This window comes from Microcebus murinus, chromosome 25, assembly GCF_040939455.1.
Source record: "Microcebus murinus isolate Inina chromosome 25, M.murinus_Inina_mat1.0, whole genome shotgun sequence".
Lineage (NCBI taxonomy): Eukaryota > Metazoa > Chordata > Mammalia > Primates > Cheirogaleidae > Microcebus > Microcebus murinus.
Window position 1 is genome coordinate 150,668 of NC_134128.1, and position 23,393 is coordinate 174,060.

The window sequence follows — 23,393 nt, forward strand, 5'->3', positions numbered from 1 at the left end:
CACACCCAGTAAGGAAGACTTTCCCGAAATGGAAGAAAGAAACGAGCAAACAGAGACACCGGTAGCCCGCCCGGATCAGAGTCTGCTCCTTAGAGAAAGCACCCTGACCAGGTTCACCCGTGGGTGGGTGGCGAGCCAGTGGCATTCAGAAGCGCGAGGCCCCCAGTCCGTGCAGAAGACACCTGCACTCGGGTGTGTGTGGCGGCAGGATTCCCAAGCAGCTCCAAATGGTAATCCAAAGAGAAGCCAGGGAGTTCCCAAGGCCCCAGGTGTCCTCAGCCCACGACTGGCTGCTGGGGAAATGCGAAGCCCGGCTCCTTGTCTCAGAGCGGGACAACCAGGAGGTGGGACGTACACCCCGGGGTTCCCAGGAGGATCAGGCTGAAGCTGGTACTTGGCCTGAAAATGTCCCCTCGCATGGGCACCCCCTTCCGCTTCCGGCTCCTCTACTCCCGGTGCCCCTCCATCCAGGGGCCAGACTTTAAGAAGTCACCCGCAGGAGAATCCTGGTCCCAAAGGAGCCTTCTGGGGGACCCGTGCTGAGAGAGGGTGTGGGCATGGCCCGCTGGGGCTCTGCCCGGCCCAGGGCTGGGAGATGCCACCTCCCAGCTCCGGGTCCCTGCAGGAAGCGTTGGCAAGCACAGGGCCAGTCCCCCAAAGGCCCAGGTGCAGGGAGCCCAGGCCAAGCAGCCTGTGGAAGAAGCCACATGCCGTGCCACCCCGGGAGCACGACTGCAGGTCGCCGCCCCTCCCGCCTCCTCCCCGACATGGCGCAGGGCTCAGAGACACCTGAGACGCTGCTACCAAAGTCCAAAGGGCATCGGTTGCTCCTCCAAAGCACCCGAGCAGACCGCGTTGTCCAGCCAGCCCCTGGGCCTCCCTGGGGTGCCCAGCACAAAAGTGCAGACAACCACCGGACTCGCAATATCAGTTTGAGGATGTTTCTGCCACTCTAAGGACCCGCAGGCCAGCTGGGCCTTCAGGCAGGACAGAGAGCCCCGGAATCCGACGTGGAGAGCTGCGTGGACGTCCCCATCAGGAGGCGGTCCCCACCTCCGAGGCTCTCCCCTTGCGGGGAGCGGCAGCCCCAGGGCCTCAGGGAAGACACCAGGCTGGGCCCCCCGCGGCACAGCGGGGCACGTCCCCGTCCCCGGCAGGGGACTTAGCGATGCCTGCGCCAGACTGCTGCGGCCGCCCTGCTGCCGGGTTCCTGGAGGGCTTCCTGGAAGCAGCGTCCACACCAAGCCCCTGGAAGGCCCAGGCGACGGAGGAGCCGGTCAGGCAGGGGCCGAGGACGGTGACGGGCGGGGAGGAGCGTGTCAGGCAGGGGCAGAGGACGGTGACAGGCCGGGCGGGAAGGAGCCGGTCAGGCAGGGGCCCAGGACAGTGACGGGCCTGGCCGGGGAGGAGCGGAGCGAGTCAGGCAGTGGCCCAGGTGGTGGGCCGGGCGGGGACGAGCCTGTCAGGCAGGGGCAGAGGACGGTGACGGTGACGGGGCGGGAAGGGGCCGGTCAGGCAGGGGCAGGGGCCAAGGACAGTGACGGGCCTGGCGGGGGAGGAGCGCGTCAGGCAGGGGCAGAGGAGACGGGCTGGGTAAGGGGTAGGGTGACAGTTAGGGCACAATTCACAATCGCAAAGATGTGGAAGCGACCCGAGTGCCCATCCATCCAGGAGTGCATTAATAACATGCGGCGCGTGGACACCACGGAGTGCCATTCGGCTATGAGGAGCAGCGGTGAGAGGGCGCCTCTCGTGTTCTCCTGGCCAGAGCTGGAACCCGTTCCAGTAGGCCAGGTATCCCAAGAACGGACACACGAGCACCACGTGCGCGCGCTCACCGGCAAATTGGTACGAACGGATGGACACCTAAGTGGACAGCGAGGAATCACCTTCATCGGGTGGGTGTCGGGCGGGCGTGGGGAGGGGGTGGGCATACACATGCATTAGGGAGGGGGTGGGTGCGCACCGACTGGGGGATGGGCGCACTTGAAGCTCTGACCCGAGGGGGGAGGCGGGGAAAGAGCAATGCACCCGACCTGAACATTGGTACCCCCACAATACGCTGGGAGAAAATGAGAAATAAATAAGGAGACAGGGGGGAGGGGGGCACGGGCAACACATGTCACCTCAATACTTGTACTCCCATCATCTGCTTGAAAAGAGAGAGAAAAGAAAATGCAATCATAGAGATAAGAGACACTTTCTAAGAAAATGAATCCGAAAAGAAAAGTAAAAGGAGGCCTGTCGAGCAGGTCTGGGTGTGACTCCGGTTCCCCCAACCTCCAGTGCCACCACCAGAGATTCCTGCGTGTAGCCCATAGAACCCCAAAAGCAACGGGACGAGTTCTGGTCACATACTCGCTCAAAGTGACATCCTGGAATCCTTCCGGAACTCCCTCCCCTCTCAGACTCTCGAGGTTTCCTCCAGCGTGTCGGTTCCCACAGACCAGACCTTTGGTCTGAGACCTGACAGTCCAGATGGCACGCATGCTGCCCCGTGGCGGCGGTGTCCCGGCTTGGGACAAGAGGAGGCCCCACGGTGCGGGCTGGGGCGGCAGGCACCGCGGCGGGCGCTGAGGGTGGGGGTGATCCGCCGGACGGCCGCCCCGCCGCCGCGCTCCCAGCAAGGGGACAGAGCAACAGGCAAAAAAAAAAAAAAAAAAGCCTAGGGCACCCGGGATTCCCAGGCGGTCTCCCATCCAAGTACTAACCAGGCCCGACGCTGCTTAGCTTCTGAGAGCAGACGAGATGGGGCGCGTTCGGGGTGGTGTGGCCGTAGACCGCGGAGGGCGCCCCTGCCCCGCTCAAGAGGCCAGCCTCACCGCGCTTCCCCGCGATAGCGCTGACCCGCGCCGGGCCTGTGGAGTTCGCCGGCCCGGTCGGGCGGACTCCGGAGGACTGAGGTGAGGGACGTGGCGGGGCGGGGTGGGATGGGGGGCTGTCTACACACACACACACACACACACAGACACGATGCGCCTCCACGGCTGGACCCGCCAAGGTGGAGACCTTCCAGCCCCCCTCCTCTCCTCACCTCGCCTCCTTCACCTACCCGCCCCCACCCCCAGCGCGCGGCCGCTGACTGCGCACGCGCGCTCACCCTTTGACCCCAGCCAGGGGCCGCCCTCCCGCACAACCCCTGTCAGCTGCGCCCCCGCCCTGTGGGTGGGCTGCCGCCTATTCCCCAGGGCCAGGGCTGGGGCACAGCGCATGGGGGAGGGGAGCGAGTGTAGGGGCGTCTCTCGGGATGTGTCCCATGGCTGGGGTGGGGCGGGGCGGGGTGGTTTGGGGGGCGCTGAAGAAATCAGTCCCCTCCATCTCCTACCTCTGGAAAACCCCCAAGCCCTTGGAGAACTGCCGGCACCGCTCCCGTGGGGGCCGGGACCCTGCTCTGTGTCCTCCTGTGGCCCAGTCCAAGGGGCCTGGGCCTGGCCCGGGGCTGGATTGGACCCCAACCACCCTCGGGTGTGGACTTGCTAAAAGCCGGCGATTAGATATTGGATTCGAGCTTCCTTGAGGTCATTTCACTAATGAAGGCACCGAAAAGAGTTTCCTAATCCATCTGTGAGGGTGGCAACTGAAAGAGAATTTTAAAGCTGACAGAATAGGCGAGGAAAGGCATAGGAGATTTCCACACCCAGTAAGGAAGACTTTCCCGAAATGGAAGAAAGAAACGAGCAAACAGAGACACCGGTAGCCCGCCCGGATCAGAGTCTGCTCCTTAGAGAAAGCACCCTGACCAGGTTCACCCGTGGGTGGGTGGCGAGCCAGTGGCATTCAGAAGCGCGAGGCCCGCAGTCCGTGCAGAAGACACCTGCACTCGGGTGTGTGTGGCGGCAGGATTCCCAAGCAGCTCCAAATGGTAATCCAAAGAGAAGCCAGGGAGTTCCCAAGGCCCCAGGTGTCCTCAGCCCACGACTGGCTGCTGGGGGAATGCGAAGCCCGGCTCCTTGTCTCAGAGGGGGACAACCAGGAGGTGGGACGTACACCCCGGGGTTCCCAGGAGGATCAGGCTGAAGCTGGTACTTGGCCTGAAAATGTCCCCTCGCATGGGCACCCCCTTCCGCTTCCGGCTCCTCTACTCCCGGAGCCCCTCCATCCAGGGGCCAGACTTTAAGAAGTCACCCGCAGGAGAATCCTGGTCCCAAAGGAGCCTTCTGGGGGACCCGTGCTGAGAGAGGTTGTGGGCATGGCCCGCTGGGGTTCTGCCCGGCCCAGGGCTGGGAGATGCCACCTCCCAGCTCCGGGTCCCTGCAGGAAGCGTTGGCAAGCACAGGGCCAGTCCCCCAAAGGCCCAGGTGCAGGGAGCCCAGGCCAAGCAGCCTGTGGAAGAAGCCACATGCCGTGCCACCCCGGGAACACGACTGCAGGTCGCGGCCCCTCCCGCCTCCTCCCCGACATGGCGCAGGGCTCAGAGACACCTGAGACGCTGCTACCAAAGTCCAAAGGGCATCGGTTGCTCCTCCAAAGCACCCGAGCAGACCGCGTTGTCCAGCCAGCCCCTGGGCCTCCCTGGGGTGCCCAGCACAAAAGTGCAGACAACCACCGGACTCGCAATATCAGTTTGAGGATGTTTCTGCCACTCTAAGGACCCGCAGGCCAGCTGGGCCTTCAGGCAGGACAGAGAGCCCCGGAATCCGACGTGGAGAGCTGCGTGGACGTCCCCATCAGGAGGCGGTCCCCACCTCCGAGGCTCTCCCCTTGCGGGGAGCGGCAGCCCCAGGGCCTCAGGGAAGACACCAGGCTGGGCCCCCCGCGGCACAGCGGGGCACGTCCCCGTCCCCGGCAGGGGACTTAGCGATGCCTGCGCCAGACTGCTGCGGCCGCCCTGCTGCCGGGTTCCTGGAGGGCTTCCTGGAAGCAGCGTCCACACCAAGCCCCTGGAAGGCCCAGGCGACGGAGGAGCCGGTCAGGCAGGGGCCGAGGACGGTGACGGGCGGGGAGGAGCGTGTCAGGCAGGGGCCGAGGACGGTGACAGGCCGGGCGGGAAGGAGCCGGTCAGGCAGGGGCCCAGGACAGTGACGGGCCTGGCCGGGGAGGAGCGGAGCGAGTCAGGCAGTGGCCCAGGTGGTGGGCCGGGCGGGGACGAGCCTGTCAGGCAGGGGCAGAGGACGGTGACGGTGACGGGGCGGGAAGGGGCCGGTCAGGCAGGGGCAGGGGCCAAGGACAGTGACGGGCCTGGCGGGGGAGGAGCGCGTCAGGCAGGGGCAGAGGAGACGGGCTGGGTAAGGGGTAGGGTGACAGTTAGGGCACAATTCACAATCGCAAAGATGTGGAAGCGACCCGAGTGCCCATCCATCCAGGAGTGCATTAATAACATGCGGCGCGTGGACACCACGGAGTGCCATTCGGCTATGAGGAGCAGCGGTGAGAGGGCGCCTCTCGTGTTCTCCTGGCCAGAGCTGGAACCCGTTCCAGTAGGCCAGGTATCCCAAGAACGGACACACGAGCACCACGTGCGCGCGCTCACCGGCAAATTGGTACGAACGGATGGACACCTAAGTGGACAGCGAGGAATCACCTTCATCGGGTGGGTGTCGGGCGGGCGTGGGGAGGGGGTGGGCATACACATGCATTAGGGAGGGGGTGGGTGCGCACCGACTGGGGGATGGGCGCACTTGAAGCTCTGACCCGAGGGGGGAGGCGGGGAAAGAGCAATGCACCCGACCTGAACATTGGTACCCCCACAATACGCTGGGAGAAAATGAGAAATAAATAAGGAGACAGGGGGGAGGGGGGCACGGGCAACACATGTCACCTCAATACTTGTACTCCCATCATCTGCTTGAAAAGAGAGAGAAAAGAAAATGCAATCATAGAGATAAGAGACACTTTCTAAGAAAATGAATCCGAAAAGAAAAGTAAAAGGAGGCCTGTCGAGCAGGTCTGGGTGTGACTCCGGTTCCCCCAACCTCCAGTGCCACCACCAGAGATTCCTGCGTGTAGCCCATAGAACCCCAAAAGCAACGGGACGAGTTCTGGTCACATACTCGCTCAAAGTGACATCCTGGAATCCTTCCGGAACTCCCTCCCCTCTCAGACTCTCGAGGTTTCCTCCAGCGTGTCGGTTCCCACAGACCAGACCTTTGGTCTGAGACCTGACAGTCCAGATGGCACGCATGCTGCCCCGTGGCGGCGGTGTCCCCGCTTGGGACAAGAGGAGGCCCCACGGTGCGGGCTGGGGCGGCAGGCACCGCGGCGGGCGCTGAGGGTGGGGGTGATCCGCCGGACGGCCGCCCCGCCGCCGCGCTCCCAGCAAGGGGACAGAGCAACAGGCAAAAAAAAAAAAAAAAAGCCTAGGGCACCCGGGATTCCCAGGCGGTCTCCCATCCAAGTACTAACCAGGCCCGACGCTGCTTAGCTTCTGAGAGCAGACGAGATGGGGCGCGTTCGGGGTGGTGTGGCCGTAGACCGCGGAGGGCGCCCCTGCCCCGCTCAAGAGGCCAGCCTCACCGCGCTTCCCCGCGATAGCGCTGACCCGCGCCGGGCCTGTGGAGTTCGCCGGCCCGGTCGGGCGGACTCCGGAGGACTGAGGTGAGGGACGTGGCGGGGCGGGGTGGGATGGGGGGCTGTCTACACACACACACACACACACACAGACACGATGCGCCTCCACGGCTGGACCCGCCAAGGTGGAGACCTTCCAGCCCCCCTCCTCTCCTCACCTCGCCTCCTTCACCTACCCGCCCCCACCCCCAGCGCGCGGCCGCTGACTGCGCACGCGCGCTCACCCTTTGACCCCAGCCAGGGGCCGCCCTCCCGCACAACCCCTGTCAGCTGCGCCCCCGCCCTGTGGGTGGGCTGCCGCCTATTCCCCAGGGCCAGGGCTGGGGCACAGCGCATGGGGGAGGGGAGCGAGTGTAGGGGCGTCTCTCGGGATGTGTCCCATGGCTGGGGTGGGGCGGGGCGGGGTGGTTTGGGGGGCGCTGAAGAAATCAGTCCCCTCCATCTCCTACCTCTGGAAAACCCCCAAGCCCTTGGAGAACTGCCGGCACCGCTCCCGTGGGGGCCGGGACCCTGCTCTGTGTCCTCCTGTGGCCCAGTCCAAGGGGCCTGGGCCTGGCCCGGGGCTGGATTGGACCCCAACCACCCTCGGGTGTGGACTTGCTAAAAGCCGGCGATTAGATATTGGATTCGAGCTTCCTTGAGGTCATTTCACTAATGAAGGCACCGAAAAGAGTTTCCTAATCCATCTGTGAGGGTGGCAACTGAAAGAGAATTTTAAAGCTGACAGAATAGGCGAGGAAAGGCATAGGAGATTTCCACACCCAGTAAGGAAGACTTTCCCGAAATGGAAGAAAGAAACGAGCAAACAGAGACACCGGTAGCCCGCCCGGATCAGAGTCTGCTCCTTAGAGAAAGCACCCTGACCAGGTTCACCCGTGGGTGGGTGGCGAGCCAGTGGCATTCAGAAGCGCGAGGCCCCCAGTCCGTGCAGAAGACACCTGCACTCGGGTGTGTGTGGCGGCAGGATTCCCAAGCAGCTCCAAATGGTAATCCAAAGAGAAGCCAGGGAGTTCCCAAGGCCCCAGGTGTCCTCAGCCCACGACTGGCTGCTGGGGGAATGCGAAGCCCGGCTCCTTGTCTCAGAGCGGGACAACCAGGAGGTGGGACGTACACCCCGGGGTTCCCAGGAGGATCAGGCTGAAGCTGGTACTTGGCCTGAAAATGTCCCCTCGCATGGGCACCCCCTTCCGCTTCCGGCTCCTCTACTCCCGGTGCCCCTCCATCCAGGGGCCAGACTTTAAGAAGTCACCCGCAGGAGAATCCTGGTCCCAAAGGAGCCTTCTGGGGGACCCGTGCTGAGAGAGGGTGTGGGCATGGCCCGCTGGGGCTCTGCCCGGCCCAGGGCTGGGAGATGCCACCTCCCAGCTCCGGGTCCCTGCAGGAAGCGTTGGCAAGCACAGGGCCAGTCCCCCAAAGGCCCAGGTGCAGGGAGCCCAGGCCAAGCAGCCTGTGGAAGAAGCCACATGCCGTGCCACCCCGGGAACACGACTGCAGGTCGCGGCCCCTCCCGCCTCCTCCCCGACATGGCGCAGGGCTCAGAGACACCTGAGACGCTGCTACCAAAGTCCAAAGGGCATCGGTTGCTCCTCCAAAGCACCCGAGCAGACCGCGTTGTCCAGCCAGCCCCTGGGCCTCCCTGGGGTGCCCAGCACAAAAGTGCAGACAACCACCGGACTCGCAATATCAGTTTGAGGATGTTTCTGCCACTCTAAGGACCCGCAGGCCAGCTGGGCCTTCAGGCAGGACAGAGAGCCCCGGAATCCGACGTGGAGAGCTGCGTGGACGTCCCCATCAGGAGGCGGTCCCCACCTCCGAGGCTCTCCCCTTGCGGGGAGCGGCAGCCCCAGGGCCTCAGGGAAGACACCAGGCTGGGCCCCCCGCGGCACAGCGGGGCACGTCCCCGTCCCCGGCAGGGGACTTAGCGATGCCTGCGCCAGACTGCTGCGGCCGCCCTGCTGCCGGGTTCCTGGAGGGCTTCCTGGAAGCAGCGTCCACACCAAGCCCCTGGAAGGCCCAGGCGACGGAGGAGCCGGTCAGGCAGGGGCCGAGGACGGTGACGGGCGGGGAGGAGCGTGTCAGGCAGGGGCAGAGGACGGTGACAGGCCGGGCGGGAAGGAGCCGGTCAGGCAGGGGCCCAGGACAGTGACGGGCCTGGCCGGGGAGGAGCGGAGCGAGTCAGGCAGTGGCCCAGGTGGTGGGCCGGGCGGGGACGAGCCTGTCAGGCAGGGGCAGAGGACGGTGACGGTGACGGTGACGGTGACGGGCCGGGGCGGGAAGGGGCCGGTCAGGCAGGGGCAGGGGCCAAGGACAGTGACGGGCCTGGCGGGGGAGGAGCGCGTCAGGCAGGGGCAGAGGAGACGGGCTGGGTAAGGGGTAGGGTGACAGTTAGGGCACAATTCACAATCGCAAAGATGTGGAAGCGACCCGAGTGCCCATCCATCCAGGAGTGCATTAATAACATGCGGCGCGTGGACACCACGGAGTGCCATTCGGCTGTGAGGAGCAGCGGTGAGAGCGCGCCTCTCGTGTTCTCCTGGCCAGAGCTGGAACCCGTTCCAGTAGGCCAGGTATCCCAAGAACGGACACACGAGCACCACGTGCGCGCGCTCACCGGCAAATTGGTACGAACGGATGGACACCTAAGTGGACAGCGAGGAATCACCTTCATCGGGTGGGTGTCGGGCGGGCGTGGGGAGGGGGTGGGCATACACATGCATTAGGGAGGGGGTGGGTGCGCACCGACTGGGGGATGGGCGCACTTGAAGCTCTGACCCGAGGGGGGAGGCGGGGAAAGAGCAATGCACCCGACCTGAACATTGGTACCCCCACAATACACTGGGAGAAAATGAGAAATAAATAAGGAGACAGGGGGGAGGGGGGCACGGGCAACACATGTCACCTCAATACTTGTACTCCCATCATCTGCTTGAAAAGAGAGAGAAAAGAAAATGCAATCATAGAGATAAGAGACACTTTCTAAGAAAATGAATCCGAAAAGAAAAGTAAAAGGAGGCCTGTCGAGCAGGTCTGGGTGTGACTCCGGTTCCCCCAACCTCCAGTGCCACCACCAGAGATTCCTGCGTGTAGCCCATAGAACCCCAAAAGCAACGGGACGAGTTCTGGTCACATACTCGCTCAAAGTGACATCCTGGAATCCTTCCGGAACTCCCTCCCCTCTCAGACTCTCGAGGTTTCCTCCAGCGTGTCGGTTCCCACAGACCAGACCTTTGGTCTGAGACCTGACAGTCCAGATGGCACGCATGCTGCCCCGTGGCGGCGGTGTCCCGGCTTGGGACAAGAGGAGGCCCCACGGTGCGGGCTGGGGCGGCAGGCACCGCGGCGGGCGCTGAGGGTGGGGGTGATCCGCCCGACGGCCGCCCCGCCGCCTGGCTCCCAGCAAGGGGACAGAGCAACAGGCAAAAAAAAAAAAAAAAAAAAGCCTAGGGCACCCGGGATTCCCAGGCGGTCTCCCATCCAAGTACTAACCAGGCCCGACGCTGCTTAGCTTCTGAGAGCAGACGAGATGGGGCGCGTTCGGGGTGGTGTGGCCGTAGACCGCGGAGGGCGCCCCTGCCCCGCTCAAGAGGCCAGCCTCACCGCGCTTCCCCGCGATAGCGCTGACCCGCGCCGGGCCTGTGGAGTTCGCCGGCCCGGTCGGGCGGACTCCGGAGGACTGAGGTGAGGGACGGGGCGGGGCGGGGTGGGATGGGGGGCTGTCTACACACACACACACACACACACACACACACACACACACACACACACACACGATGCGCCTCCACGGCTGGACCCGCCAAGGTGGAGACCTTCCAGCCCCCCTCCTCTCCTCACCTCGCCTCCTTCACCTACCCGCCCCCACCCCCAGCGCGCGGCCGCTGACTGCGCACGCGTGCTCACCCTTTGACCCCAGCCAGGGGCCGCCCTCCCGCACAACCCCTGTCAGCTGCGCCCCCGCCCTGTGGGTGGGCTGCCGCCTATTCCCCAGGGCCAGGGCTGGGGCACAGCGCATGGGGGAGGGGAGCGAGTGTAGGGGCGTCTCTCGGGATGTGTCCCATGGCTGGGGTGGGGCGGGGCGGGGTGGTTTGGGGGGCGCTGAAGAAATCAGTCCCCTCCATCTCCTACCTCTGGAAAACCCCCAAGCCCTTGGAGAACTGCCGGCACCGCTCCCGTGGGGGCCGGGACCTTGCTCTGTGTCCTCCTGTGGCCCAGTCCAAGGGGCCTGGGCCTGGCCCGGGGCTGGATTGGACCCCAACCACCCTCGGGTGTGGACTTGCTAAAAGCCGGCGATTAGATATTGGATTCGAGCTTCCTTGAGGTCATTTCACTAATGAAGGCACCGAAAAGAGTTTCCTAATCCATCTGTGAGGGTGGCAACTGAAAGAGAATTTTAAAGCTGACAGAATAGGCGAGGAAAGGCATAGGAGATTTCCACACCCAGTAAGGAAGACTTTCCCGAAATGGAAGAAAGAAACGAGCAAACAGAGACACCGGTAGCCCGCCCGGATCAGAGTCTGCTCCTTAGAGAAAGCACCCTGACCAGGTTCACCCGTGGGTGGGTGGCGAGCCAGTGGCATTCAGAAGCGCGAGGCCCGCAGTCTGTGCAGAAGACACCTGCACTCGGGTGTGTGTGGCGGCAGGATTCCCAAGCAGCTCCAAATGGTAATCCAAAGAGAAGCCAGGGAGTTCCCAAGGCCCCAGGTGTCCTCAGCCCACGACTGGCTGCTGTGGGAATGCGAAGCCCGGCTCCTTGTCTCAGAGCGGGACAACCAGGGGGTGTGATGTACACCCCGGGGTTCCCAGGAGGATCAGGCTGAGGCTGGGACTCGGCCTGAAAATGTCCCCTCGCATGGGCACCCCCTTCCGCTTCCGGCTCCTCTACTCCTGGTGCCCCTCCATCCAGGGGCCAGACTTTAAGAAGTCACCCGCAGGAGAATCCTGGTCCCAAAGGAGCCTTCTGGGGGACCCGTGCTGAGAGAGGTTGTGGGCATGGCCCGCTGGGGCTCTGCCCGGCCCAGGGCTGGAGACGCAACCTCCCAGCTCTGGGTCCCTGCAGGAAGCGTTGGCAAGAACAGGGCCAGTCCTCCAAAGGCCCAGGTGCAGGGAGCCCAGGCCAGGCAGCCTGTGGAAGAAGCCACATGCCGCGCCACCCCGGGAACACGACTGCAGGTCGCGGCCCCTCCCACCTCCTCCCCGACATGGTTCAGGGCTCAGAGACACCTAAGACGCTGCCACCAAAGTCCAAAGGGCATCGGTTGCTCCTCCAAAGCCCCCGAGCAGACCGCGTTGTCCAGCCAGCCCCTGGGCCACCCTGGGGTGCCCAGCACAAAAGTGCAGACAACCACTGGATTCGCAATATCAGTTTGAGGATGTTTCTGCCACTCTAAGGACCCACAGGCCAGCTGGGCCTTCGGGCAGGACAGAGAGCCCCGGAATCGGACGTGGAGAGCTGCGTGGACGTCCCCATCAGGAGGTGGTCCCCACCTCCGAGGCTCTCCCCTTGCGGGGAGCGGCAGCCCCAGGGCCTCAGGGAAGACACCAGGCTGGGCCCCCGTGGCACAGTGGGGCACGTCCCCGGCAGGCAGGCGACTTAGGGATGCCTGTGCCAGACTGCTGCGGCTGCCCTGCTGCCGGGTTCCTGGTGGGCTTCCTGGAAGCAGCTTCCACACCAAGCCCCTGGAAGGCCCAGGCGACAGAGGAGCCGGTCAGCCAGGGGCCGAGGACGGTGACTGACGGGCGGGGAGGAGCGTGTCAGGCAGGGGCCCAGGACAGTGACGGGCCTGGCCGGGGAGGAGCGAGTCAGGCAGTGGCCCGGGTGTTGGGCTGGGCGGGGAGGAGCCTGTCAGGCAGGGGCAGAGGACGGTGACGGTGACGGTGTGGGTGACGGTGACAGGCGGGGGCGGGGGAGGAGCGGGTCAGGCATTGGCAGAGGAGTCGGGCTGGGTAAGGGGTAGGGTGACAGTTAGGGCACAATTCACAATCGCAAAGATGTGGAAGCGACCTGAGTGCCCATCCATCCAGGAGTGCATTAATAACATGTGGCGTGTGGACACCACGGAGTGCTACCCGGCTGTGAGGAGCAGCGGTGAGAGGGCACCTCTCGTGCTCTCCTGCCCAGAGCTGGAACCCGTTCCCTTAGGCCACGTATCCCAAGCATGGACACACGAGCACCACGTGCGCGCGCTCACCTGCAAATTGGTAGGAACGGATGGACACCTAGGTGGACACAGAGGAATCACCTTCATCGGGTGGGTGTCGGGCGGGCGTGGGGAGGGGGTGGGCATACACATCCATTAGGGAGGGGGTGGGTGGGCACCGACTGGGGGATGGATGCACTTGAAGCTCTGACCAGAGGGGGGTGGCGGGGAGAGGGCAATGTACCTGACCTTAACATTGGGACCCCCACCATATGCTGCTAAAGCATGAGAGATAAATGGATAAGACAACAGGGGGGAGGGGGGCACGGGCAATACATGGAACCTTAACACTTGTACTCCCATAATCTGCTTGAAAAGAGAGAGAAAAGAAAATGCAATAATCAAGGTAAGAGGCATTTTTTTTTTTTTTTTTAGGAAACAGAGTCTCCCTTTGTTGCCCTGGCTAGAGTGAGTGCCATGGCGTCAGCCTAGCTCACAGCAACCTCAATCTCCTGGGCTCAAGCAATCCTGCTGCCTCAGCCTCCCAAGTAGCTGGGACTACAGGCATGCGCCACCATGCCCGGCTAATTTTTTTTTTGTATATATGTATATATATATATATATATATATATATATATATATTAGTTGGCCAATTAATTTCTTTCTGTTTATAGTAGAGATGGGGTCTCGCTCTTGCTCAGGCTGGTTTCGAACTCCTGACCTCGAGCAATCCGCCCTCCTCGGCCTTCCAGAGTGCTAGGATTACAGGTGTGAGCCAGCACGCCTGGCCAGGAGGCATTTTTTTAAAAAAAAAATGACTCCGAAAAGAAAAGTAAAAGGAGGCCTGTCCAGCACGTCTGGGTGTGACTGTGCATCCCCCAACATCCGGTGCCACCACCAAAGATTCCTACGTGTAGCCCATAGAACGCCAAAATCAACGGGACGAGTTCTGGTCACAACTCCTTCAAAATGCCATCCCGGCCTTCTTCTGCAACTCCCTCCCCTCTCAGAATCTGAAGGTTTCCTCCAGCGTGTCGGTTCCCACAGACCAGACCCTCGGTCTGAGACCGGACAGTCCAGGTGCCACGCCTGCTGCCGCGTGGCGGCGGTGCTGCGGCTTGGGACAAGAGGAGGCCCCACGGAGCGGGCTGGGGGGCCAGGCACCGCGGCGGGCGCTGAGGGTGGGGGTGACCCCCCCCCCCCGACTGCCGCCGCGCTCTCCGAATGGGGACAGAACAAGAGGCAAAAAAAATGAAAAAAAAGCCTGTGGCACCCGGGATTCCCAGGCGGTCTTCCATCCAAGTACTAACCAGGCCCGACCCTGCTTAGCTTCCGAGATCAGACGAGATCTGGGGGGGGGGGGCGTTCAGGGTGGTGTGGCCGTAGACAGCGGAGGGCGCCCCAGCCCCGCTCAAGAAGCTGAGCGTCTCTGCGCTTCCCCGCGCCTCCTCCCGCCCCAGGCCCCGCGCTGGCGCTGACCCACTCGGGGCCGGCCCGGGCTTGTTGAGTTCGCTGGCCCGGTCCCGAGGTCTCCACGGGACTGGGGTGCCGGGCATGGTGGGCTCGGCGGGGTGGGGGGCTGTCTTCACACACACACAACACACACACACACACACACACACTCACACACTCACACACACCAGATGCGCCTCCAGCCTCCACGGCTGGACCCGCCAAGGTGGAGACCTCCAGCCGCCCCCCTCTCCTGGCCTCGCCTCTCTCACCTACCCGCCCCCAACCCCAGTGCGCCGCTGCTGACTGCGCATGTGCGGGCGGTCGCCTTTGGCCCCAGGGGCCGCCCTCCCGCACAACCCCTTTCAGCTCCGCCCCCGCCCTGCGTGTGGGCTGCCGCCTATCCGCCCCGGACCAGGGCTGGGGCACAGCGCATAGGGGAGGGGAGCGAGTGTAGGGGCATCTTTCAGGATGTGTGCCATGGGTGGGGTGTTTTGCGGGGCGCTGAAGAAATCAGTCCCCTCCATCTCCTACCTCTGGAAACCCCCCAAGCCGTTGCAGAACTGCTGACACCGCTACCGTGGGGGCCGGGACCCTACTCTGTGTCCTCCTGTGGCCCAGTCCAAGGGGCCTGGGCCTGGCCGGGGCTGGATTGGACCCCAACCACCCTGGGGTGTGGACTTGCTAAAACTGGGCGATTAGAGATTTGGTTCCAGCTTCATTGAGGGTCATTTCACTAAGGAAGGCACCGTAAAGATGTTCCTAAGACGTTTGTGAGGGTGGCAACTGAAAGAGAATTTTAAAGCTGACAGAAGAGGCGAGGAAAGGCATAGGAGATTTCCACACCCAGCAAGGAAGCCTTTCCCGAAACGGAAGAGAGAAACAAGCAAACAGAGACACCGGTAGCTCGCCCGGATCAGAGTTTGCTCCTTAGAGCAAGTACCCTGACCAGATTCACCCGTGGGTCACGAGCTAGCGGCATTCAGAAGAGCCAGTCCCGCAGCCTACGCAGAAGACAACTGCGCTCGGGTGTCTGTGGCGGCACAATTCACAATTGCAAAGATGTGGAAGCGACCCGAGTGCCCATCCATCCAAGAGTGCATTAATAAAATGTGGCGCGTGGACACCACGGAGTGCTATTCGGCTATGAGAAACGGCGGTGAGAGGGCGCCTCCCGTGTTCTCCTGGCCGGAGCTGGAACCCGTTCCAGTAAGCCAAGTATCCCAAGAATGGACACAGGAGCACCACGTGTGCGTGCTCACCGGCAAATTGGTAGGAACCCATGGACACCTGAGTGGACGTAGAGGAATCACCTTCATCGGGTGGGGGTCGGGCGGGTGGGGGGATGGGATGGGCATACACACCCATTAGGAATGGGGTGGGTGCGCACCGACTGGGGGATGGGCGCACTTGAAGCTCTGACCAGAGGGGGGAGGCGGGGAGAGGGCAATGTACCTGACCTTAACATTGGGACCCCCACCATACGCTGCTAAAGCATGAGAGATAAATGGATAAGACAACAGGGGGGAGGGGGGCACGGGCAATACATGGAACCTTAACACTTGTACTCCCATAATCTGCTTGAAAAGAGAGAGAAAAGAAAATGCAATAATCAAGGTAAGAGGCATTTTTTTTTTTTTTTTGGAGACAGAGTCTCGCTTTGTTGCCCTGGCTAGAGTGAGTGCCATGGCGTCAGCCTAGCTCACAGCAACCTCAATCTCCTGGGCTCAAGCAATCCTGCTGCCTCAGCCTCCCAAGTAGCTGGGACTACAGGCATGCGCCACCATGCCTGGCTAATTTTTTTTTTGTATATATATATTAGTTGGCCAATTAATTTCTTTCTATTTATAGTGGAGATTGGGTCTCGCTCTTGCTCAGGCTGGTTTCGAACTCCTGACCTCGAGCAATCCGCCCACCTCGGCCTTCCAGAGTGCTAGGATTACAGGCGTGAGCCAGCACGCCCGGCCAAGAGGCATTTTTTTTTTTTTTTTTAAATGACTCCAAAAACAACAGTAAAAGGAGGCCTGTCGAGCACGTCTGGGTGTGACTGTGCATCCCCCAACATCCGGTGCCACCATCAAAGATTCCTACGTGTAGCCCATAGAACACCAAAATCAACGGGACGAGTTCTGGCCACATACTCCCTCAAAATGACATCCTGGTTTTCTTCTGCAACTCCCTCCCCTCTCGGACTCTCAAGGTTTCCTCCAGCGTGTTGGTTCCCACAGACCAGACCCTTGGTCTGAGACCCGACAGTCCAGATGCCACGCCTGCTTCCGCGTTGCAGCGGTGCTGCGGCTGGGGGCAATAGGAGGCCCGACGGAGCGGGGTGGGGTGCCAGGCACGGTGGTGGGTGCCTAGGGTTGGTGTCACCCCCCTGGACCCCCGCCGCGCTCTCCAAATTGTGACAGAACAAATGACATCGACAGTGACAATAACATCAACAGTAACAATGACATCGACAGTGACAATGACAATGACAGTGACAATGACATTGGCAGTGACAATAACATCGACAGTGACAATCACAATGACAGTGACGATGACAGTGACAATGACAGTGACAATTACATCAACAGTGACAATGACAGTGACAATGACATCGACAGTGACAATGACAGTGGCAATGACATCCACGGTGACAATGACATTGACAATGACATGGACAGTGACCATGACATCGACAGTGACATTGACAATGACAATGACAACAGTGACAATGACATCGGCAGTGACATCGACAGTGACAATGACAAAAGTGACAATGACATCGGCAGTGACAATGACAACCACAGTCACAATGACATCGACAGTGACAATGACAGTGACAATGACATCAACAGTGATAATGACATCCACAGCAACAATGACCGTGACAGTGACATTGACAGTGACAATGACATCGACAGTGACAATGACAATGACCGTGACAATGACATCGGCAGTGACAATAACATCAACAGTGACAATCTCAATGACAGTGACAATGACAGTGACAATGACATCAACAGTGACAATGACAGTGGCAATGACATCTACAGTGACAATGACAGTGACAATGACATCGACAGTGACATCGACAGTGACAATGACAACAGTAACAATGACATCAGCAGTGACATCGACAACAGTGACAATGACATCGACAGTTACAATTACATCAACAGTTACAATGACATCGACAGTGACAATATCAACAGTGACAATGACAATGACATGGACAGTAACATTGATATCAACAGTGACAATGACATCTACAGTGACAGTGACAGTGACAATGACATCGACAGTGACAATGACATCGACAGTGATAATGACAGTGACAATGACATCGACAGTGACAATGACATCAACAGTGACAATCACAATGACAGTGACAATGACATCAACAGTGACAATGACAACAGTGACAATGACATCGACAGTGACAATGACATCAACAGTGACAATGACATCGACAGTGACAATGACATCAACAGTGACAATGACATCGACAGTGACAATGACAACAGTGACAATGAGAATGACATCTACAGTGACAATGACAGTTGCAATGACAACAGTGACAATGACAATAACATCCACAGTGACAATGACATCAATAATGACAATGGCAGTGACAATGACATCGACAGTGACAATGACAGTGACAATGACAGTGACAGTGACAATGAAACCAAATTGTCACCAAATCGTCACATGTTGTCACCAAATTGTCACCATGTTGTCACCAGATTGTCACCAAATTGTCACCATGTTGTCACCATATTGTCACCAAATTGTCACATGTCACCAAATTGTCACCAAATTGTCACCTGTTGTCACCAAATTGTCACCATATTGTCACCTGTTGTCACCAAATTCTCACCAAATTGTCGCATGGTGTCACCATATTGTCACCAAATTGTTACATGCTGTCACCATGTTGTCACCTGTTGTCACCAAATTGTCACATGTCACCAAATTGTCACCTGTTGTCACCATATTGTCACCATATTGTCACCTGTTGTCGCCAAATTGTAACCAAATTGTCACATGTTGTCACCCTATTGTCACATGTTGTCACCATATTGTCACCAAATTGTCACCTGTTGTCACCATGTTGTCACCAATTTGTCACCTGTTGTCACCAAATTGTAACCAAATTGTCACATGTTGTCACCATATTGTCACATGTTGTCACCATATTGTCACCATATTTTCACCTGTTGTCACCAAATTGTAACCAAATTGTCACATGTTGTCACCCTATTGTCACATGTTGTCACGATATTGTCATCATTTTGTCACCATATTGTCACCTGTTGTCACCATATTGTCACCATATTGTCACCTGTTGTCACCAAATTGTAACCAAATTGTCACATTTTGTCACCATATTGTCACATGTTGTCACGATATTGTCACCATTTTGTCACCATATTGTCACCTGTTGTCACCAAATTGTAACCAAATTATCACATTTTGTCACCATATTGTCACATGTTGTCACGTCACGATATTGTCACCATTTTGTAACCATATTGTCACCTGTTGTCACCAAATTGTCACCTGTTGTCATCTGTTGTCACCAAATTGTCGCATGTTGTCACCATATTGTCACCATGTTGTCACCATATTGTCACCAAATTGTCACCTGTTGTCACCATATTGTCACCAAATTGTCGCATGTTGTTACCATATTGTCACCAAATTGTCACCATATTGTCACCTGTTGTCACCAAATTGTATCCAAATTGTCACATGTTGTCACCATATTGTCACCATATTGTCACCTGTTGTCACCATATTGTCACAATTTGTCACCTGTTGTCACCATATTGTCACCATATTGTCACCTGTTGTCACCTGTTGTCACCATATTGTCACCATATTGTCACCTGTTGTCACCAAATTGTCACTTAATTGTCACATGTTGTCACCATATTGTCACCAAATTGTCACATGTTGTCACCATATTGTCACATGTTGTCACCATGTTGTCACCTGTTGTCACCATATTGTCAACAAATTGTCACCTGTTGTCACCTGTTGTTACCATATTGTCACCAAATTGTCACATGTTGTCACCAAATTGTCACCAAATTGTCATATGTTGTCACCATGTTGTCACCAAATTGTCACCAAATTGTCATATGTTGTCACCATATTGTCACCAAATTGTCACATATTGTCACCAAATTGTCATCATGTTGTCACCAAATTGTCAAATGTCACATTATTGTCACCAAATTGTCACCTGTTGTCACCATATTGTCACCAAATTGTCACCATGTTGTCACCAAATTGTCACCAAATTGTCATATGTTGTCACCATGTTGTCACCAAATTGTCACCAAATTGTCATATGTTGTCACCATATTGTCACCAAATTGTCACATATTGTCACCAAATTGTCATCATGTTGTCACCAAATTGTCAAATGTCACATTATTGTCACCAAATTGTCACATGTTGTCACAATATTGTCACCAAATTGTCACATGTTTTCACATTATTGTCACCAAATTGTCACATGTTGTCACAATATTGTCACGTTTGTCACCATATTGTCTCATGTTGTCACCATATTGTCACATATTTGTCAGAATTTTGTCACCATATTGTCACATGTCACATTATTGTCACCAAATTGTCACATGTTGTCAAAATATTTTCACCAAATTGTCACATGTCACAATATTGTCACATGTTTGTCACAATATTGTCACAATTTTGTCACAATATTGTCACCAAATTGTCACATATTTGTCACAATATTGTCACAATTTTGTCACAATATTGTCTCATGTTTGTCACGTTTGTCACATATTTGTCACAATATTGTTACATGATTTTCACATGTCATAATATTGTCACATCATTTTCACATGTCAAAATATTGTGACAATATGATTTTCACATGTGACAATATTGTCACAATATTGTCACACAATATTGTCACATGTTTGTCACAATATTGTCACAATATTGTCACGTTTGTCATATTATCACAATATTGTCACTTGTTTGTCACAATATTGTCACATGATTTTCACATGTCACAATATTGTCATATGTTTTTCACAACATGTCACAATATTGTCACAATATGGGTTTCACAACATTTCACAATATTGTCACAATATGATTTTCACAATATGTCACAATAATGTCAAAATATTGTCACAATATGGTTTTCACAACATGTCACAATATTGTCACAATATGATTTTCACATGTCATAATGTCACAATATTGTCACAATATGATTTTCACAACATGTCACAATATCTCATAATATTGTCACTATATGATTTTCACAACGTCACATTGTCACAATATTGTCACAATATGATTTTCTACAGAGCTGAAAATAACCAACCGCTCCCGTTTGACAGCGTAGCCTCCTGTCTTTTCGCTGAGCCTCAAACACTTTTCTCATGGGACAAGAATGGCGTCCTGGACCGTTGGTGCCTCTCTCCGATCGAAGATGCTCCCCAAATCCACTGGGGTCTTCAGAGGGGGTTTCCTCGTCAGCTCTAGCTTGCAGCGCAGAGAAGTGACGTCTCAAGTGAGCCTCTTTCTGTCATTTTTCTCTATATTTTGGCACACCCACACACATGAATCCGAAGAGAAAAGTAAAAGGAGGCCTGAGGAGCAGGTCTGGGTGTGACTCCGGATCCCCCAATATCCGGTGCCCTCACCAAAGATTCCTACGTGGAGCCCATAGAACCCCAAAGGCAACGGGATGAGTTCTGGTCACATACTCCCTCAAAATGACATCCTGGCCTTCTTCTGCAACTCCCGCCCCTCTCAGACTCTCAAGGTTTCCTCCAGCGTGTCGGTTCCCAGAGACCAGACCTTTTGGTCTGAGACCTGACAGTCCAGATGACACCCATGCAGCCGCGTGGCGGCGGTGTCACGGCTTGGGACAAGAAGAGGCCCGAAGGTGCAGGCTGGGGAGCCAGGCACCACGGAGGGCACTGAGGGTGGGGGTAACCCCCACCCAGGGCCGCCGCTGTGCTCCCAGAAAGGGGACAGAACAAGAGGCAAAAAAAAAAGAAGAAGCCTACTGCACCCGGTATTCCCAAGTGGTCTCCCATCCAAGTACTAACCAGGCCCGACGCTGCTTAGCTTCCGAGACCAGACGAGATCGGGCGCATTCAGGGTGGTGTGGCCCTAGACGGCGGAGGGCGCCCCTGCCCCGCTCAAGAGGCCGAGCGTCTCTGCGCCTCCCAGCCGCCTCCTCCCGCCTCAGGCCCCTAGCCCGCGCTAACCCGCGCCGGCGGGGTCCGGCGGGCTCCGGGGAATGGGGGTGACAAGCGGGGCGGGGCGGAGCAGGCAGAGAGAGGCGGGCCGGGGTGGGGGGCTGTCTCTACATACACACACACACACACACACACACACACTCATACACGATGCGCCTCCACAGCTGGACCCGCCAAGGTGGAGACCTTCCAGCCCCCCTCCTCTCCTCGCCTCGCCTCCTTCACCTACCCGCCCCCACCCCCAGCGCACCGCTGCAGGGCTCACTGCGCACGCGCCCGGGGCACTCGCCCTTTGACCCCAGCCAGGGGCCGCCCTCCCCCACAACCCCTTTCAGCTGGGCCCCCCGCCCTGTGGGTGGGCTGCCACCTATTCCCCCGGGCCAGGGCTGGAGCACAGGGCATGCGGGAGGGGAGCGAGTGTAGGGGCGTCTCTCTCTCTCTCGGGATGTGTCCCATGGCTGGGGTGGGGTGGGGTGGGGTGGCGTGGTTTGTGGGGCGCTGAAGAAATCAGTCCCCTCCATCTCCTACCTCTGACCAAGCCCTTGGAGAACTGCCGGCACTGCTACCATGGGGGCCGGGACCCTGCTCTGTGTCCTCCTGTGGCCCAGTCCAAGGGGCCTGGGCCTGGCCGGGGCTGGATTGGACCCCAACCACCCTGGCGTGTGGACTCGCTAAAAGTCGGTGATTAGATATTGGATTCGAGTTTCATTGAGGCCATTTCACTAATGAATGCACCGGAAAGAGTTTCCTACTCCATCTGTGAGGGTGGCAACTGAAAGAGAATTTTAAAGCTGACAGAATAGGCGAGGAAAGGCATAGGAGATTTCCACACCCAGTAAGGAAGACTTTCCCGAAATGGAAGAAAGAAACGAGCAAACAGAAACGCCGGTAGCCCGCCCGGATCAGAGTCTTCCCCTGAAAGAAAGTACCCTGACCAGGTTCTCCCGTGGGTGGGTGGCGAGCTAGCAGCATTCAGAAAAGCGAGGCCCGCAGTCTGTGCAGAAGACACCTGCACTCGGGTATGTGTGGCGGTACAATTCACAAGCAGCGCCAGATGTTAGTACAAAGAGAAGCCAGGGAGTTCCCAACGCCCCAGGTGTCCTCAGCCCACGACTGGCTGCTGTGGGAATGCGAAGCCCGGCTCCTTGTCTCAGAGCGGGACAACCAGGAGGTGTGATGTCCACTCCGGGGGTTCCCAGGAGGATGAGGCTGAAGCTGGGACTTGGCCTGAAAGTGTCCCCTCGCATGGGCACCCCATTCCGCTTCCTGCTCCTCTACTCCCCGTGCCCCTCCATCCAGGGGCCAGACCTTAAAAAGTCACCCGCAGGAGAATCCTGGTCCCAAAGGAGCCTTCTGGGGGACCCGTGCTGAGAGAGGTTGTGGGCATGGCCCGCTGGGGCTCTGCCCGACCCAGGGCTGGGAGATGCAATCTTCCAGCTCTAGGTCCCTGCAGGAAGTGTTGGCAAGCACAGGGCCAGTCCTCCAAAGGCCCAGGGGCAGGGAGCCCAGGCCAAGCAGCCTGTGGAAGCAGCCACATGCCCTGCCACCCGGGAACACGACTGCAGGGCCCCTCCCACCTCCTCCTCCTCCCTGACATGGCACAGGGCTCAGAGACACCTCAGACCCTGCTACCCAAAGTCCAAAGGGCATCAGTGGCTCCTCCGAAGCCCCCGCCCAGCAGACCGCGTTGTTCAACCAGCCCCCGGGCCCCCCTGGGGTGCCCAGCACAAAAGTGCAGCCACCCACCAGACTCTCAATCTCACTTTTCGGATGTTTTTGCCACTCTAGGGACCCGCAGGCCAGCTGGGCCTTCGGGCAGGACAGAGAGCACCGGAATCCGACGTGGAGAGCTGGGTGTACGTCCCCATGAGGAGGCGGTCCCCACCTCCATGGCTCTCCCCTTGCGGGGAGCGGCAGCTGAGGGGCTGGGCCCCCGCAGCAAAGCGGGAGCACATCCCCCCTCACGCCACTTAGCGACCGGGGACAGTTGGGTTGGGTTGGTTTGGGTTGGGTTGCGCGTGAGACGCTGTGGCCGCCCTGCTACCGTGTT

The 23,393-nt window shown here is 58.3% G+C and overlaps 5 pseudogenes; all 5 read right to left on the bottom strand.

Moving 5' to 3' along the window:
* Nucleotides 1-2,662: 2,662 nt before the first annotated feature.
* On the bottom strand, nucleotides 2,663-2,781 carry LOC142864517 (uncharacterized; annotated as a pseudogene).
* Nucleotides 2,782-6,293: 3,512 nt separating this feature from the next.
* Nucleotides 6,294-6,412, bottom strand: LOC142864518 (uncharacterized; annotated as a pseudogene).
* A 3,532-nt stretch (nucleotides 6,413-9,944) lies between these two features.
* On the bottom strand, nucleotides 9,945-10,063 carry LOC142864519 (uncharacterized; annotated as a pseudogene).
* Nucleotides 10,064-13,902: 3,839 nt separating this feature from the next.
* On the bottom strand, nucleotides 13,903-14,029 carry LOC142864479 (uncharacterized; annotated as a pseudogene).
* A 7,112-nt stretch (nucleotides 14,030-21,141) lies between these two features.
* Nucleotides 21,142-21,260, bottom strand: LOC142864441 (uncharacterized; annotated as a pseudogene).
* Nucleotides 21,261-23,393: the final 2,133 nt, after the last annotated feature.